Source organism: Taudactylus pleione, unplaced genomic scaffold (genome assembly GCF_031769625.1).
Source record: "Taudactylus pleione unplaced genomic scaffold, aTauple2 ptg001095l, whole genome shotgun sequence".
NCBI lineage: Eukaryota > Metazoa > Chordata > Amphibia > Anura > Myobatrachidae > Taudactylus > Taudactylus pleione.
Genome location: NW_028285496.1, coordinates 878,285 through 898,549, shown reverse-complemented (window position 1 = coordinate 898,549; position 20,265 = coordinate 878,285).

Sequence of the window (20,265 nt, the reverse complement as noted above, 5' to 3'; positions counted from 1 at the left end):
CCCATTCTTGCGTTCCCGTCTCCCATTCTTGCGTTCCCGTCTCCCATCCTTGTGTACCCGTCTCCCATCCTTGTGTCCCCGTCTCCCATCCTTGTGTCCCCGTCTCCCATCCTTGTGTCCCCGTCTCCCATCCTTGTGTCCCAGTCTCCCATCCTTGTGTTCCTGTCTTAAGTAAGAGAACTTAAGGGTGTAAAAACATTTAAGAAAAAAAACTAAAGTCTTGTTTAGGTGAGCACTGTGCTAGAATCACTTGTGCCATAGTCTAGGCAGAACGCAACATTAGCAAACCGCGCCCCACTGCTTGTCACGTGCACAAATCACGAAACCATCTGACGCTCGTTCCTCTGAAACACGGATTGTGCAGCTTCTATTCCAACTCTTGAACTGCAGAGATTTGGAAAAAGGGTCTTTTTAACAGTTCCCAGTTGTAGTTTGATAACATGTTTTCAAAGGTCAGGCGCGTTTAATGTTCCTGGCACCAACTGAATAGCAAAGTGAACCTGGCAAAAAAATATATCTCTGTAATAATCTGCCCCCCCCCCCCCCTTACTCACAGCTTTTAGGGTATCATCAGGAGTGGTTATACGTGTAACCAACCACCACCCTACACACAAAATCCAACCACCACCCTACACACAAAATCCAACCACCACCCTACACACAAAATCCAACCACCACCCTACACACAAAATCCGACCACCACCCTATACACAAAATGTAACCAACCACCACCCTACGCTCAAAATCTGCCCCCATGTACGTTCTGTACGCAGTTGATAGCATCAGAGACCCTCACTTGCCATTATTACATACATACATTATCTAGATTACTATTCTGGACAAAATATGATCCACGTTTTTTCCTTTGTTTAAACCTTTCTTTTCAGTCTTCATTGTGTCCTTTTGTATCTTCCCCACTTCCCCCCACCTCTTTCATTATAAAATATATTCCACAAAGAGCTTTTTTTTTTTGTCACCAAAAAAAGTCACGCTTGACTGATAGTGCGTTGCTTTGGATGGTGAAACATTATGAAAGTTTAATTTTTAATTAAATCTGAAATACCAATTATAACAGAGAGATATTTTAACCTGTTTCTTTTCAGACTGCCTGGAGTTACATTTGGATACTGAAATCACCGCACCTTAACAAAACAGAGAGATAAAGCCGCTCGGCAGTCTGGTACGTACCCGCGACCTTAGCTTTGTTCTTCCCAGCATCGTTATTAGTGCGCATGAAACAAAGAATTTAATAATTGGACGTAGGTGAAGAGAAAATGACCTTGTGTTGTTACAGGAGCAAACAGACATTCCTGCAAAAAAAAAAAAAATCTTTTCACTATGTGACTGTATGGAGAGAAAGGAAATCCTTTGTCTGGTGTTTGTGCCGCTTTTTGTTTGTTTGTACATAGAATATAAAGCCGTATGTTCCATATATTGCAGAGTTGTATTGTGGGGAATGTGTCCCGGTGACATTATTCTTGCTATAGAGATATCGGGACGGACGCGCTCTGTAAGAACATTGCTACAGCGCTCTGAGAGTCCCACTGTTCCCGTCTACACTGTGTAGGGAAAGGAAAGGCACAAGAGTCAAGGTGTCTATAATGTTGCTGGATGCCATAAATAAAAAAATATATAGTTGCAAAAGTAACGATAGTCTGGGCGCAGACATGGCGCACGCCTGCGTGCATCGTGTTACAGTATGTTGTTTGTTATTCATCCTCCGCAGTTGATTGAAAAGACGGAGATTTTAAAGTTATTAATAACTTCTCTACGGCCTTCCGGTCGTGAAATAGATTTCCGTTTTAGTTGTGGCTAACATGCCTACTTGTGAGCTGGGGAATTGGACGTATTAAGATGCCCAGTCTGTGTCATTGCATCACCCCCTCTCCCTTATTCAATTAAATAGTTTCTCTTTTATTGCAGTAATGCCACAATATATATTGTTCATCCGCACAAGTAGAACTCCCACATTTGGCCTATGCTGAGTTGGCCGTAAGACAGTTTATGTAGAGTAAATTGCGCAAATTCACTCCGACATTGCACGTGCGCACAGATGTACATCATTGCCTGGCTCCGGGGTCTGATTAAGGGTTCCGATCGCCCCTTAGGCTAATAGACCTCTGTAATGCTGCTAAACGCATATGTACGATCGGGTAGCACCATTCACACTGCGCATGTGCAGGTAACAACGGTAATACGACCGCCACGTTTGATCCTATGACATGTAATGAGTGTAAAGGAGACTTTGGCCTCTGGGAAATGCGAGGAAGACCCTAAAGATGATAATCACAACAATCAACTCTTCAGGCTACACAGTTGGTGCAGCAGCGTAATGTATATAAAGGTCAGATATATATAGATATATATATTACTAATTTACATGCATTTTGCAACGAAACAGAAGACAAAACAGTCACTAGTAACAGCTAAGTCGTCCTGCACCCTTTGTTTCCCTCTCCAAGGATAAAATGGGGATATAGCACAACATGTACAGTATGCCTATTTATTTGTACAATGGGATGATTCACCGAACTCCCAAATCCGCAGCCTTGATGCACGGTGTTCTAGCTGCTCCGCTCCCAGGTTTCATTGTCTAGCGGTCAGGCAATATTTGGCGGTGCCATGTTAGGAATCTGTACTAGGAACCTGCTCTGCTTCCAAATAAAAATATTTTAAAAAAGAGGGACCTACATCATTAATGGTCTGACCTTCACATTGTTGAAAAAGCACTCTAATACCGTAACAATTGAATCCCACAAAAAATGTGTGCTCAGTAATGTGCATCTGTGAGGTACTAATGTGTTACTAGAAAAGTTCCGCAAGCCTTGGACGCCCCGATCACCCCACTCCCAATCTGCTCACCTTACTTTCATCTGACACCGGATCTGGGGCCTGATTGAGATGTCACTGCAGCTGCGATCTCTCACGGATTCGCAATTCCGAAAATATGCTGATGATCTACTCGCCGTCCGGCAACTCACTTCCTCCGCTCACGCACAAAAGTGGAAGTAATGGAACGCAGATCAGGTGGCCATCAGCCTTCTGTGTAATTATTAGCTGTCGCAGACATAGTTGGTCGCCAGACACGCAGAGGGCTCTCCTGGTGCCAGTAAGAACGCAGTGGCTAATTTATGCACGCCCAGAAAACAGCGTTTAAACACTCCGATACGCCTGCGTTTCTCTAGCTAGCCCCCCCCCCGTTACCTCCCCCAAAAGCTGACCACCTGTCGCTCATTTTGTGAGTGGATCTTCTGTGTGAGTGTAATCGCCATTCACTCGCTGCACAATGCATGATGCGGCATTACGTCCACTTCTCAATGTTCTGTACAGATTGCTGGATAAATGACCCACTAATGCATTAAGATCCGGATTCAGAGGTGGACGCGCGGGGCTTATGTCGGGCGTGGTGCAGCGTTGTTGTTTATTTTGCTACTGTGCATGCACAGTCACACCGCGCATGTGTCAAGACTGTACCGTACAGAGGGGGTGATTCAGCTTAGGGCGGAATTGCAAAGTTGGACACAGGCTGCGCACAGGCCGCACACAGGCAGCACACAGGCTGCGCACAGGCAACACACAGGCAGCACACAGGCCGCGCACAGGCCGCGCACAAGCAGCACACAGGCAGCACACAGGCAGCACACAAGCAGCACACAGGCAGCACACAGGCCGCGCACAGGCCGCACACAAGCAGCACACAGGCAGCACACAGGCAGCACACAGGCCGCGCACAGGCAGCACACAAGCAGCACACAGGCAGCACACAAGCAGCACACAGGCAGCACACAAGGCAGCGCGCAGGCCGCGCACAGGCCGCACACAAGCAGCACACAGGCAGCACACAAGCAGCACACAGGGCAGCACACAGGCAGCACACAGGCAGATTGCAATTCAGTCATTGTAAATATGCAAATGCAGCAAGAGATGTCTGACACCCCCTGCTGCATTTACGATCCCAGCACTGCGACCACCATCGCGACTGCGCTTACGCAGGCTGGCCGACTTCCGAGGCAAAGAAACGGGATCCGTGGAAGCAGTCCCTGCCACTACCGGAAATGGGTCTGGCACAGGACTGTCCACCGTCCCCGCACCGCCCATTAAATGCCTCTGCGTTGCGATCATGCAGGGGACCCGTTCCGTACATTCGCAGAACAGGTCCTGATCAAGCGCAGATTCTCGATAGTCGGGATCCTGCATTCAGCATTGCACTTTCGTGCAATGCTGAATTGGCCCCAGAGTCTCTGTCACGGTCGCGACACGCCTGCGTTTGAGTAGCGCCACTCCGCATAGCCTCCCACAAATGGTCCCTGCCTGTCAATCAATTTGTGAATAATTCCTCAATGCAAGTGACATGTGTAATGAAACTCGACACATTTGCAGACCATCGATAATCGTGCAGCTGAGTAAGGGCATTGCGCCCATGGCTGAATTAGGCCCAGAGTGGGGTGTATACCTGCTGGAAGGAGCAATGTATGAAGGTCGGTGTGGCTCAGGATGACACAGGGGGCTGCTGTCACTCATCCTATCACTTGCTTACACAGAGGCTCATCATAGAACGTTACCATTATCGATGCCGCAGCGACATGCGTTATCTGCTTTATGTAATAGTAGGCCAATAATAATAATAGTCATGCGCTATGTATTTCCCTGCCTGCTGAATGGCTGCCTCTTATTGCTATAGGTGACTATAACAACAAACGTTGGTTAGCCCAACCATGGCCCCATGCCACAAACCACTTCCAAAAATCAGGACTGCTCAGCTAAGAGTGGGACTGTTGGGGGAAGAATGCTGCACAGCAGACAGATGTACACGTTCTTGGGTAAAACGAACATCCGTAATTATCTTATCAGCATACAAAGTTTCACCATTTAATCAGAGCTATAAGAATGGCAATACACTGTCTTTAAGTTGTCATGAAAGTCACAGTAAGTATGAATCCAGCCGCTCCCAGCAGTTATAACTCATTTTAATTGAACCGCAGACAAGTGGATTCAAATATACATTTTATATTGGCTATTTAAAAGCAGAACCATCAGCCTCTGCACGTCACGGTGTCATTAGCTGCTTTACTCGGGCTCTGCAGAAATTATGTTTGTATTTTCTGAGATTTTGGTAAATGAGGACCTAATTATAGCAGCACTTTCATAAATTCCTCACATCTTTCACAAGGGTCCGTCTCCAGGGCCGCGATAATTTAAATTATTAGCTTCATCACTCAATGATCAAAAAAAGCAGAATTCACATATTCTGTACATTGTACAACAAAAGAGGTTCAATAAGAGGTGAAACCCTATGGGGGTCACGTGCTAATGGGCTACAATGCTGGATGGGACGCAGAGGGCGCCTCTTTGTGTTTCCTCAGTCAGTGGGAGCTACATGTCGTACAGAGGGCATGGATGCAGAAGGCTTAGTATCTTATAATGCGTGTATAATACATTATAATACATCCTGACTAAGAGGCATATCTGTCACTGGCAGCCCCAACGTGGGGATAACGATGATGATTTTTTGCTGCAAGAACACTTATCGCCGCCATTTAGCAAAAACATATTGAAGGGGCGGCTGAGCGATACTGTGCAAAATACTAGCCCGGAGTGATAATTATTTACATTGACATTATTCCAGGAAAAATGGCTCTTCCCATGTTCTGACCAGTTGTGCCCTCATTTACACAAAACTGCACCTCTACAATTATAAGTTAGTTCTCTTTGGCATCTGAAAATTGGGGGCTCGTCTGTAGAAATTGCTGTGTGATATTTATAACTATATGAATAGACGATTGTGTGGAAATACTCTGATAACCTCCCACTAGTGTTTTTTTATTATGTATTTGCTTTTGGTGTTTCTGTAGTATGTATTGTCATATAATCATTGCTATGCATTAGTCCGCTCAAGGGATCTGTGTGCAACCATCGATACAAGAAAAACTTGCACTTATTATTATAACATTATTATTACCATTATTACCAGTTACTTATATAGCACACACATATTCCGCAGTGCTTTACAGAGAATATTTGCCCATTCACATCAGTCCCTACCCCAGTGGAGCTATAACATCACATTATGTGGTCAGCTCAAATATTGGGGAGCACTTCTTCATACATTCCAGGAAGGGGGGGGGGATGTTCAATACAGTTACTTAGTGAACTAATGAACAATGGGCCTGATTCAGACCCACTCGCGAGCGGCTGTCCGCTCGCAAGTGGGTCGATGTTATGCACTGAGCATGCGCACGACGGAGGGAGCTCCGTCGTGCGCATGCGCCAGACGCGACGAGCGAAGGAAAGTCCTTCGCTCGTTGTGTCCGATCAAAGGGGGCGTGCTGTCAATGTTGATTGACAGCACGCCCCCTTTGGTGGGCGTGCCGGGGGCGTGCCTCCCTGACGGGGGCGTTCCCACGGGAACGCCTCCCGTCAGAAGCCGGCCCACTGACATCACTAGTGATGTCAGTGGGAGTGATTTTGGCTCTGATAGAGCCAAAATCACTCCGGAGCTTGCGGTTGAAAACCTCAACCGCAGGCTCCGGCTCGCAATTTCGATGGTCGCGATGGTCTCGACCATCGCGGCCATCACAAAGCACGCTCGTATAGCCTGTGGGTGGTGACCCACAGCTATACGAGCGTCCAGGAGGACGCTCCATGAAAATGGAGCCCGGCCCTCATTCAGAGCGTGCGCTCTGCTCAGAGCGTACGGCTCTGAATGAGGGCCAATATCCTTTACTGTGTTGCACTAATGCTGATACAGCAATAAACCATTTGCCCAATGTTACATTGTTTTCACATTGTACAGTACCACATTATTACTTGTTGCACTCATTTTCTTTTCCACAGAATCCTGCTTCCCATGTCCTAATCAGTCTCCCTACCAAATGTTGGGGACATTCTGGCTGTTAGATGAAGGAACTATAGTTCAGTTATGGCCACCCATGTGTGTATGTGTATATAATAATTAGTAAATAAATAGTTTGTCCAACGTTTCAACGCTTGTATAACATTTTCTTAACGGTGCACCCTGATGAAAATTTCCTAGAAAATTGAAACGTCGGTCAAACTAACTTGCCTTGGATTCAGTTCTTTATTATGAGTGCTAACATTGTTGTATTGTATGTTCTCTCAGCTTGCAGTAATTGCAGTGTGGGAGCTTTGGAGGGCATATAAATGTGTGTGTGTAATTGTGTATATATATATATATATATATATATATTTCCAGTCTAATTGAGGCTCAAGCTACATTTCCATTTTGACCCATAAATCTGTGCACTTGCCTATAAGAACTGGTGAGCACAAAGTAGGGACTTCGACTCCACAGAGCAGCTCTTAGCTCTGCCCATCTGCTTTTTCTTCATTGATCTGTGCTGCTGGTCATCTTTTGGAAACCAATGAATTAGCTCTTATACTTGTGTAGTGGAAATTACTTTCTATATGATTGTCTACAGTATATGAGGTGCTGGGTGCATAAACCCTTTAAGGGGGGTATCCACTAGACGATTAAGTTGAACGATAATGATCTTTCAATCGTTCAATCATTTGCAAATCGTTTGCAAAAGTGTCTAAAACGACCAGCGATGCGCGTGCCCGCTGGTCGTTTAGACATCTATCATATTTCCAACATGCTGGTCAACCTGACGTTATCGTCAGGTTCAGCATGTTTCCAGATGATCGGTGACCCTGCACTGAACGACTGCTCGTTAGTGCAGGCTCATCACACGACTGACAAACGACAATGTCGTAATTGTGGAGTCGTTTTCAGTTCTTGTAGTGGATACCCGCCTTTAGACACCCTGAACTACAGAATTCATTAACGCTCCTTAGTGTATTTGCCAGTAGAAGTCTGTAAGACTGTAACTGCTCTAAGAGAACCCTAAATGGATCACAAACATTTGCTTAATACTGTAGCTCAATACAAATATTTATTCTCATCATAGCCTTGAAATGTATTTCTTGACTAATTAGAGAACTTTCCCTGTACGTAAACGTTTATTAGTTTTGGTGTACAAAGCAAACAGCTCTCCAGCTTTTTCTCACGATTTGTAGAAATTGGTGGATTCACTATGGACAAACCTGGAGTGGTGTCTAAGGGGTCCCCAGTGCTCACCAGGGACCCGTGCAAGGAGGTTTGGTCTTTGTTGTAGTTGGTCTGCAGGTTGTGGCCCTCTGACCTGCCCTTTGATGTGGCAGGTGAAGGAACAGTTGGACTGGTAGCCGGGAATGCTGAGAGGAGTCAAAAGGATGGTGAAATCTAGAAGTCGCGAAGCAATGTACCAGGTCAGGAGGGAGTCATAAGCACTTCAATTGCCATTACACTAGCCACTGAATGGGCCTACCTGGGATGCAATGGGCTGTTCTCAAATTAAATATGCCTGTTTTTCTGATGTATTATTTGCATCAGTAAAGGCTGTTACTAATGCACCCTGGTGATGATGATGGTGAATATTCCATAGACAAAACACCTTACGGTTTCCACATGTCCCATTAAGGCTTCTAAAGGCACACATCCACTAGACGATTAAATTGAGCGATTGAACGATAACGATGTCGTTATCGTTCGATAATCGTTTGAACATCGTTGGTAGTTTAGACATCTATCATCGTACAAATATGTTGTACCAACCTGACGATATCGTCAGGTTCAACATGTTTGCAGATGAATGATGAGCCTGCACTGAGCGACTGCTCGTCACATCACAGACTGACAAACGACCGCACCATTACAATGTGGTAATCGTGCAGCCTTTTGCCTGTCGTCTAGTGGATGTGTGCCTTTTAGACATGATCTGAAATTTCACAAAACCAGAACACGCCCATGAAGGCGTCAGCCTTAATGATCGTAATTTCATTGCTGTTTTTAGTTTGAGAGGCAGAAATTCAGTAGGTTTTGTGACATTTCAGATAATTTCCAAAAAGCCTTAATGAGACGTGAGACCGTGAGGTTTTTAGTCTGTGGAATTTCAATTGCTAAATTTATTATCCATCAGGGTATGAAGGAGCAAACCGGGCTACCTGCAGGGGGAGAAGGGCAACAAAATGGTACACTAGCGCAGGTGGAGGACGGGCCAACACACGGGAGGTGTTTTGGGGGTGCAGAGGGAGAGACTGCTGTGGGGGGGGCTACAGGTGACAAGTGGAGCCATTACCCAGAGCAACCAATCTTCTAGCTATTATTTATCAAGTGCATTCTATAAAATGATAGCTAGGAGCTGATTGGTTGGTACAGTCTGCTTCTCCACTTGTCCTCGTTAGATGGTTTGATACACCTCCCCCAAAGCTGTACGAGTACTCGCAAAACATTTATGAAACCCGATGCAGAAGAGAAATGTGGTGTTACCCCATAGCAGTTGATTACTTTTAATGAAAATGTCTAATTGGTCTGTATGGGTAATGGGAATCATACTATACATACGGCCCAATTCATGTTCTGCCGATGCTGATCCGATTATCGATCAAAAGCAAGTATCGGCTGACACAGATGATCGGTGATCCGTTTGGCAATCGGAGAAATTAAAAATCCCCGACTTGCTGATATCAAACATTTTCTGGCTGAAATCGAGGAGTCGGGATTGTACAACACAATGGATTTCACCGATGCCCCGACCCAGGAATTGGCAGAGCAGGGAATTGCCCCGACAGCTGCCCGATGTATGTGCCCTATAATAATTGTTCTGTGCACCAGCTTCTATAAATGCCTCTGACAATGAATATTTAGAGGGAAGATTAAAGGAATTTTAACTAGTTTATGTCTGTGGAATTTCCATCATGACTCTACGCTGAATATCTGCGTTGCGTCCAGGGCGCTCAGGGCAGGGCACTGGCGTCCCAGAATCGGCCTCCCGCAGGGCATGTTGCAGAGAACGCAGTGAACACTGCCTGAAAGCCAAAGGTGCAATGTGTGGGTCTTCAATGGCCCCAGTGTGCACAGCTGTTCCTTGGCAGCAGAGGTGGCACTTGTACGTTCTCCTGTACGGAATATTTTGCCGCTTCCATATCAGGTTTAGAGGGGAATAAATCTCTAGAAAACAACATGGAAAAGCGTTCAGACAGTTCAGTAAATATTGAATGTGCTCATTTTTTTTTTTCTCATCTGTCAGCTGTATCCCCCTCTCATTACACTGACTGTTCTTGTTATTCACAGATGGTCTACCCAACTCGCAGCTCTCTTTTCTGCGCTGTAATATAAGTGCCGGGAATTCAATAAACGCCACGACCACTTACAGTTCATTTACTATATGAGCTCACACAAAAACATGTTTTTCTTGCACAGCTAGTGGCATTCAAAAGTGATTGTATTTATATATATATATATATATATATATGTATATATATAGTCACACATTCCTGCAAAGTGGCATCTGCGAGCGGAAATATTACTGCACCGTATAATGTCATCCTCAGTGAATACGCACGCTGTACTGCCATTTGCAGACATATAGAAAGACGTTTGCGAGTCCCGCTGTAAAGCCAAAATATGCTGTCACCCGCAGCAACTGCGTAGATTTTAAAAGCCATTTATGCCGTGTACAGTAGCTTGCAAACTGAAAGCTGATGTCTGATTGGTGGATAGGGGTCACACTGCATTGTGTCTGCGCACGCGCGTTTATTAATGTACCCAGTAGTGTGCTGTGTATGGTAAGGAGAATCGCATGCATTGTATACTGTACATAACCACGTACTGTATATAATCAGACACTGCACTTTCAACTATGATGTGTTTTATTATAGCGTTGCATCATAACGATGTTCCATATTTTTAATTGGCTGTATAAACCACGCCCGCATTAGGCAAATGACGCCGTCATGGTTTCCCAGATGGGCGCATAGGTAGATGAGTCTGGGCTGTTTGATTATGTTTTGCCTTTAGGCCAAAGTTTCCAGCCCCCTGCCCATCCCTGGTTTTCCCCCCATGTCACCCTCGCACAGAGTGATTCAGCACTCAGCGCTAGTCATCCTGCCAACGCCACAACATCACTGCACAGTAAATGGATTTTGGGTATAGTGTTCGGTTCTCCCTTCCTAGAATGTAAATATGTGCAGGTTAATAGTATTGCTGCCTGTGATAAACCCCTAGAAAGCTGACTTTATAAAAGTTTCATAAGAGCTAACCTGGGTCTGTGATACCCGTAAGATGAGAAATCTGTAGTATCCAGAAAAATAACATTTATTGAAAAAGGTGCAATACATAGCTACTATATGCAGGGCCGGCAACAAAAATATTGGGGCCCAGCACAGTCATGTTTTTGAGACCCCCTTTCCCTTCCCAGTAGGTACATACAGGTCGACCATTGGCTCATACCCCGTGTCTCTTCAGACTCATCCCCAACTGTGTCTCTCAGCCTTAACTCCCTGTGTCTTTCCAGCCTCAACCCTCGTCTTTGCAGCCTCATCCTCGCCTGTGTTGCACCAGCCTCAACCCTCGTCTTTGCAGCCTCATCCTCGCCTGTGTTGCACCAGCCTCAACCCTCGTCTTTGCAGCCTCATCCTCGCCTGTGTTGCACCAGCCTCAACCCTCGTCTTTGCAGCCTCATCCTCGCCTGTGTTGCACCAGCCTCAACCCTCGTCTTTGCAGCCTCATCCTCGCCTGTGTTGCACCAGCCTCAACCCTCGTCTTTGCAGCCTCATCCTCGCCTGTGTTGCACCAGTCTCAACCCTCGTCTTTGCAGCCTCATCCTCGCCTGTGTTGCACCAGCCTCAACCCTCGTCTTTGCAGCCTCATCCTCGCCTGTGTTGCACCAGCCTCAACCCTCGTCTTTGCAGCCTCATCCTCGCCTGTGTTGCACCAGCCTCAACCCTCGTCTTTGCAGCCTCATCCTCGCCTGTGTTGCACCAGCCTCAACCCTCGTCTTTGCAGCCTCATCCTCGCCTGTGTTGCACCAGCCTCAACCCTCGTCTTTGCAGCCTCATCCTCGCCTGTGTTGCACCAGCCTCAACCCTCGTCTTTGCAGCCTCATCCTCGCCTGTGTTGCACCAGCCTCAACCCTCGTCTTTGCAGCCTCATCCTCGCCTGTGTTGCACCAGCCTCAACCCTCGTCTTTGCAGCCTCATCCTCGCCTGTGTTGCACCAGCCTCAACCCTCGTCTTTGCAGCCTCATCCTCGCCTGTGTTGCACCAGCCTCAACCCTCGTCTTTGCAGCCTCATCCTCGCCTGTGTTGCACCAGCCTCAACCCTCGTCTTTGCAGCCTCATCCTCGCCTGTGTTGCACCAGCCTCAACCCTCGTCTTTGCAGCCTCATCCTCGCCTGTGTTGCACCAGCCTCAACCCTCGTCTTTGCAGCCTCATCCTCGCCTGTGTTGCACCAGCCTCAACCCTCGTCTTTGCAGCCTCATCCTCGCCTGTGTTGCACCAGCCTCAACCCTCGTCTTTGCAGCCTCATCCTCGCCTGTGTTGCACCAGCCTCAACCCTCGTCTTTGCAGCCTCATCCTCGCCTGTGTTGCACCAGCCTCAACCCTCGTCTTTGCAGCCTCATCCTCGCCTGTGTTGCACCAGCCTCAACCCTCGTCTTTGCAGCCTCATCCTCGCCTGTGTTGCACCAGCCTCAACCCTCGTCTTTGCAGCCTCATCCTCGCCTGTGTTGCACCAGCCTCAACCCTCGTCTTTGCAGCCTCATCCTCGCCTGTGTTGCACCAGCCTCAACCCTCGTCTTTGCAGCCTCATCCTCGCCTGTGTTGCACCAGCCTCAACCCTCGTCTTTGCAGCCTCATCCTCGCCTGTGTTGCACCAGCCTCAACCCTCGTCTTTGCAGCCTCATCCTCGCCTGTGTTGCACCAGCCTCAACCCTCGTCTTTGCAGCCTCATCCTCGCCTGTGTTGCACCAGCCTCAAACCTCGTCTCTCCAGCCTCATCCCCGCCTGTGTTGCACCAGCCTCAAACCTCGTCTTTGCAGCCTCATCCTTTCCAATGTTGCTCCAGCATTATCACAGTCTCACCCTAGCCCCTGTGTCTTACAGCCTCCACCCAGCCCGTCTCACAGCCTTACCCCAGCCTGTGTCTCTCAGCCTCATTCCAGCCCCTGTGTCTCTGGCCCGGCTCCTCTCTGATCTCTGGTGTTGCGCACTGCGCCGTGTTGCTGTCGGCCTCCCTCTCTCTGACTGTGTGCCGCTGCTGAATGCAGCGGGAAGCAATCGGGAAGCCGACTGCCTAAATACCGGCAGCCGGCTTCCCGACTGTCATATCCCGGCAAGGGTGAAATGCCGGGCATCTAGATGTAGACGCCCGCATTTCCCCGACGCCGGGGGACCGGCGTCTGGCATCCCAATCGTAGTGATGCCGGGCGCCGCGAGCGGACAGCCGCGGGGGGGGGGAGGGTTAGGTTTAGGGCTCCCGGGGGGGACTTAGGGTTAGGCACCCCCCCGGGAGGGTCAGGGTTAGGCTAGGGGTAGGGAAGGTTAGGGTTAGGCACCCCCGGGGGGCCATGCGGCCGGCGGTATTTCATACCCATTCCAATGCAGCAGAGGCAGGGGCAAGGGGGGCACATTGATTAGGCAATCAGAACAAATCATTGCCCGATGTTCCATGTACACCGGCTTGTGACGCGTTACATTGGTCTGATGTCTTTCAGTCTTTTTTTGTGGATGGACACATTCCTCATCACTTGGGCTTTGGTAGACCCACTCGTATATTGGCTCTAACTGTTGGCGCATTTCTTTCCAGAATGTCCTGTAACGACGTCATAACTGAGCGAGGTAAAAATGCCACCTGAATGTACTTTGTTGGAAAGTTAGAAATGCCCGGGTGCGTCAGATACATGGTTAGCTTTCTAGGGGTAGTTAACACTTTGAACTAAAAGTCACGTAACATGGGAAGTGTATCCTTCAGGGCGCAAGTTCCAGATTACCCTGTTTCAATACATTAAGACAGAGATTGCTTAGCATGACATTACTTCCCCCCATTACATAGACCCTTCCTCTCATCAGAGTCTATTTCCTTTGTTGTACAGGTTAGATGTGTATCACATGGGATGTAGTCGGCATCCCGAAGATAAGTATTGGGGTGTTAGGTGGAGGTTAGGGTTAGAGTGTGGGGTTAGGATTAGGGACTAGCGGAATGTTTAGGGTTTGGCACTGGGGAGGGGGTGTTAGGATAAGGGTGCGGGGACGGGGAGGTTAGGCTTAGGCATCGGGGAGGGGGTGTTAGGTTTAGGGTATGGGAGGGGGAGGTTAGGCTTAGGCACTAGTGGGGAGGTTAGGTTTAGGCATCGGGGAGGGGGTGTTAGGTTTAGGGTGCGGGGAGGGGGAGGTTAGGCTTAGGCACTAGTGGGGAGGTTAGGTTTAGGCACCAGGGAGGGGGTTTTTGGTTTAGGGCATGGGAGGGAGCGGTTAGGCTTAGGCACTGGGGGGGGGGGGTTAGGGTTAGGCACCGGGGAGGGGGTGTTAGGTTTAGGGTGCGGGGAGGTTAGGCTTAGGCACTGGGGGGGGTTAGGGTTAGGCACTGGGGGGGGGGGTTAGGGTTAGGCACCTGGGAGGGAGGGATAGGGTAGGGGTGCTGTGAGGGGGAGGTTAGATTTAGCCATCGGGAAGAGGGTGCTAGGTTTAGGGTACGGTAGGGGGAGGTTAGGCTTAGGCACTGGGGGGGAGTGAGGTGGGGGTTAGGCACCCGGGATCGAGTGTTAGGGTAAGGGTTAGGAAAACACTTAGTTAGTTCCTATGGGTGTCGGGATTGGGGCTGTCGGTATTCTGACCAACGGCATCCTGACCGCCGGGATTTCATACCCAACCCGTGATACATGTCTCCCTCGTACTGTTGTCTGTACGCACTGTACAGTGCAGTGTACATAACAGCCCCTTTGTGAGTTAGAGATTGCGCATGGCTTTTATACCTGGGGGTGTCATGTATTGTCCACTATTACTTCTCATTGTACTCCGCAAACGCCGGCATAGATCAATAGACAGGATATATTCCTTATTGTTCCTACAGATCTTACAGTAAATATATATATATAGTATATGACTCATCTGTACAAAGCACCTTAAATGCAAATATAAAACTCCTGGCAGCTGTCACATAAAATCCCCTTTGTTATATAGTTGGTGCCTACACCAGTAGCCATGGGCTGGTCACCTTAAGAGGCAGGAATAAAAGCAGTGTCCTGGCACAGGCGGCCTGGCACGCTGCATGATGGCAGTTTGTGGTACATATATATAGAACAACGCCTCTCCGTCACTCCCTTTTCATGTTTGTATAGTTTACAGCACAAACAAGACTTCCCCATTCCACACCATCTCCACGTCGCCTCACAAACGGACAATGAGCGATTGTAAAGCGGCTTTCTGTAAGAACACGTTACATGCCAGCCTCAGTTGGCACGGATCTGCAGACTGGCACATTGCGGAGCAGAGTTGGGGAAGTGTCAGCCAGAAATAATGTAAAGTGTTTGGTGTCTTACAGTCAGTTCCTGCACCGCGTGCTCAGACCCTGCTCCCTCGCTGAGTAGGGAATTGTCCTCGTTACTTACCCCCTTCTCCAGTCATTTCCCCCAGGAGGTTATATCTCCTTTATTGTACAGGGCCACAGTGGCGGAGGCTGAGGAGTGCGGCTTGTACTTATCACAGCGAGTGGCTGATTTATCAAAGGGCGGGAAGTCCTGTTGCCGGGGAATACAGACGCACCTTTTAATTAATTTAACAAGTATCTTGGTCAATAGTAATTACCGCCATTGTAGAATGGCAATAAAGGATTTCAAAATATATATATATTGTTTGAATAATGCATTTTAATAATAATAATAATAATAATAATAATAATAATAATATTAAAGATGTTCAATTTTTTTTTTCTTACATTAGTGGAACTGAAAGCCCAAATCTGTAATTTCAGTTCCAGTGCGCAGACTCCAGCTGTGTGGAAAGTACCTACAGTAACTAGTGCATAGAAGATGCACTCTCCAAGCTAGAGGACCAAGGGGTCTAGTTACTAAGCAGTGTTAGGAGACAGAGTGAAAAGTGATAAGGTACCAGCCAATCAGCTCCCAACTGTCATTTTTCAAACACAGCCTGTGAGATGACAGTTGGCAGCTGATTGGTTGGCACCTTATCACTTTCTTATCACTTTTCACTCTGTCTCCTAACGCTGCTTAGTAAATAGACCCCCAAGTGACCGTGCCTCACCTGCAGGGGGCGCCATTATACCCATTACTGAGGACTTCTACACTTGATTTTAGCTAAAAGATGTAAATGGATGAGACAATCAGGGAATCATTTGCTACGTGGACCTTGAATGCAGGAGATGAGGAAAGAGTGGGAAGTGCTCGTGGGGGCCACGTGTGACTCCTTAGACAAACTTCTCTACTTTTCATACCACACTTCCAGGGTACGAAGGAGGAGGTGAATGTGACTTAATGAACCTGGGGAAAAAAGCAGATGATGCAGTTAATTTTGTCATTACACATAGTGGTGCATCTCTAATGTTTGCACGGAGACTTAATAAGCAGAAATGAACATTGGTTTCCCAATTACCCAAGGTCCCACCTTTGAGATGTCATTCCCGTTGCTAGCATGCTTGTTCCCATCTGTCACTGTACAGTACTGGCCTCTCTGCTTTCTGCAATGATAGGATTAGCAGAAAAGCCAGCACACAGGGGGCACACAGCCTGTATAGGGGGCTGCACTGTGCCCCATGACACCCTGTGACACCTGCAGCACAGATATTGCACCCAGCAGCCGGATTGGCTCCTAACTCAGAATCCGTCGCTGTGTCTCTTACTTGTACAGCCAGGGTGCGTTTACGTACAGTATTCAGCGAGAAGCACGTTCCCGACCAAGTGTCAGAGCCAGGCTAATATTATTTACTCCTGTTGTTTTACGACAAAGACTTTTCCCTGACACTGAATCATTGTTTAAAAGAGGTCATTGAACCTACAATACAATAGAAACGGCCTGTATTAATATTGGCGAATATGCGTACAGCAGTTGCCACATCTTGACAGAATGAATGGATGTTACTAGAGGAGAGGCGCAGCGAGAAATGGACGTAGGCCCAGTTATCGGGGCAGCCGCAGTATATAGGAGGGACTGCGCGTCACATTGTAAATGTCAGATCGTTTCTAAACTTTCTCCAAGAACATTTTGTTTACTTTGACCCCTGGTCTGTAGCAGGGAGAGAGAGGGGAATGTTGATGTAACTGTGAGAAGATTTGGGACGTTACAGGTGTAATGGGATAGGTGGGGCCTTTCTGGAGGGAACATGGATGGGAGGTAGTTGAAATCCCGACAGCCAGGATGCAGGCGCTCACAATGCCGGCGTCAGAATCCCGATGATAAGTTGTGGGGTCAGGGGGAGGGTTAGGGCTAGGCACTATGGGGGGGAGGTTCAGCTTGGCTACCCTCCTGATTTTGCCGGGAGCCTCCCGAAAATCGGGTGCAGCTCCTGGCCCCCCCGGAAAGGTAAGCAAGCCCCCCGGCAGCCGCCAATCCCGCCGCCCCCCCTTGCCATTAATAGTTAAATCCCCTCAGCGGAGGGGGGCGGTGTATTAACGGCATTGTGTAGCGGGGGCGGGTCCAAAATTACGCAATTGTGCGTCCCCGCCACGCCTACAAATCACCGTCACCCGCACGGCCACTCCCCCTTGTCCCAGCCACGCCACGCCCCCACCGTCCTGGGGAGGTTAGGTTTAGGGTGTGGGGAAAGAGGGTTAGGGGATTTTGGTAGGGTTGGGGATACTTACTGACAGGTGTCGGTATCCTAACCTTGTCCCGTATCCTGTATCCAAACCAAATGGACAGTTGTGTCTCGGGCAGCTGTATTTGACTTGTATTATGGGGCCCATACATCTGAGACGGACCGCAGGACTTCCAATCAGGGAATTTGAACGTGTTCAATGATCTCGATTTCCTCATCCCGATCCAAAAATGTTTCGAATTGGCTAGACTGGGAATTTTTACATGTTGAATTTCCCCAATCCGCCGAAGTGCTGCTGATCATCAATGGCTGCCGATCAAGTATTGGCGGATCGGCAGAACGGGGGAATAGGGGCTGTAGATGTACGGCCAGCATTAGGCCTTAGTTTTCATGTTCTAAGATACTTGTATTAAGCGGCATACACACTGAACGATATCTCTGCGTGATGTCTGTGATCGCAGCGTATATTTTTCGTGAGGAGGCGTGGTCACGCCTATTTACTATAGGACACGCCCCCTTGACAGTAACCTGGCCAGGTGCTCTACGGCCCTGTCATTGGGAATGGCATGGCAAAACTATGGGTGTCCCCCGGCGGTGGTGCCTGGGAGCTGGCCTTAAGTGATCGCATCCCCAGCGTATTGGAGGAGTCTATCACATTTGTGAAAGACTCCTCCAGGTAATCTGACATGTGCACAGAGGGCCTGACTCATTACGGATCGCTATTGGGATCGCGGCTGCGATTACGCACGCAGTTCTGCTGTGAAAATATGCTAATGCCTGCAACTGCTCAGCCAGCATAGAGATGCCCACTGCCGCTATCTCACATCCGTAATACCTCGCAGTAGTGTGTACACATCGGTAACATCGAGGAACATCGGCCCCTCACACAGAATGACAGCAGCACTGACCTGTCTCAGAAATGTAAAGTCTCGTCGCGCACAGTACGTACAGCGGCTAAATTATGCACGAGCATGCAATGGCGTTCAAACAGACTAGCACGCCTGCGTTTCTCTGACCACTCCCCCGTCACCACCCCCCAAAACGCTGACGTCCCATCACTCACTCTGCAATGGTTTTGTATCTGCGTACGTAATCGCAGTGTGATTACATACTGGTGTGCGCAAACGCACTGCGGTGCATACTCAAGCTCAGTACGCACCATCGTCCGGTCTGCGTACGCTGTTGCAATTGCGATCCGTGATGTATCAGACCCAGAGTCAGTTTCCGGAGCGGCCGCTCGTTCGCGGCCGCTCGTTCGCTCCGAGCGGCCGCTCGTTCGCTCCGAGCGATGTTTGCCCTACTGCGCATGCGTACGGATCGTTATACGCATGCGCGAACTAGTCAGTGCAGTCGAAATTCATGTGCTCGCAAAATAGCGAATGCCTGCTATTTTGAGTGACAGAATGAGGCGTATGTAGGTGGTAACAGGGGAAGGTGCTTGAAAACGGGGAGTGGAGATCCGAACGCAGGCGTGCTTAAAGGTCAAAACGGGCGTTTTATGGGTGTGCATAATTAAAACAGCAGCGTCATTGACCACGTCACTGGATTATTTTATAGCCAGAACTGCTTGCAAAATTGTGGTAGCAAAAACCAACCACAAGAATAGGGAGCAGCTCATACCCTGGTCGATGTACTCGATTAATCTAATAAATAGCGGACATGATGTAGGATGCGAGCAGCCAGGGGGCGTAGTTTCCCAAAAAACGACCGCAAGTTTTGTTCGCTCGTTGAGACCTAGAGGCGTGAACAGACCACAAAGAGCGAACGGTTGATTTGAATAGCCACCCCTATTTTCTGGACGAGCGAGCGCTAATTGCGTCCGGCTCTGAATCAGGCCCTATATTTTTGTGACATCTCCTGCAGTTGGCTGTTAGTACACAGTAAGGGGGGGGGGGTTACATTATTTAATAAAAAATGGGCTTTATAAATAGGCCCCACAGACCCTGGTTTTGAATATTTGCTCCTGTTTGGCGTAATTGAGCTTCATTGGGCTTTAATATTATCTGAAGTGAATAATTTAAAACTCGAAACATATTGTGAGGTACACAACGTCCTTTCTTTGCACGCGTGTAGGTTACATGCAGACTTCTCACGATGTCACTTTTATTTGTACTGTGATGTCTTTGCTGCAATAAAAAAAAAAATCTAAAAATATGTTTTTGCAATGTGTATCGATATACATGTCAGTGTGGGATTTGTAGTGCATTACTGCCCATCAAGACCGCTGGTGATGTTTAATAGCTGGGAACACTGGGAAGGGCTGAAGGATGGCTGGAAGGTGCTTTGGCCGTGTACAGGCAGAACCCGGGGTATACAATAGTATTACAGGCGTCTTGTTATCCGCCCCGCGGGGAAGACATGTCATTATTTATATAGCGCACACATATTCCAGAGCGCGTGGGTAACAGGCAGAGGTTTATAGCTGTGTGTATCGCAGCAACTATCCCGTAACCCTGGATCACAATGTAACTGAACGTACTCAGATAGTTAATAAAGCAGCCATTGATTTATCGGGTCTCCTCCCTATCTGCTTATCTCCTATCACAGGCAGAAACCAGAGGGAACTCGTTTGTCATAAATCACAGGCTTATCTATGCAGCGTTTTATAGTTTATATGATATAGATCGTTAATGAGGGCAAGCAAGGACAGATGGAA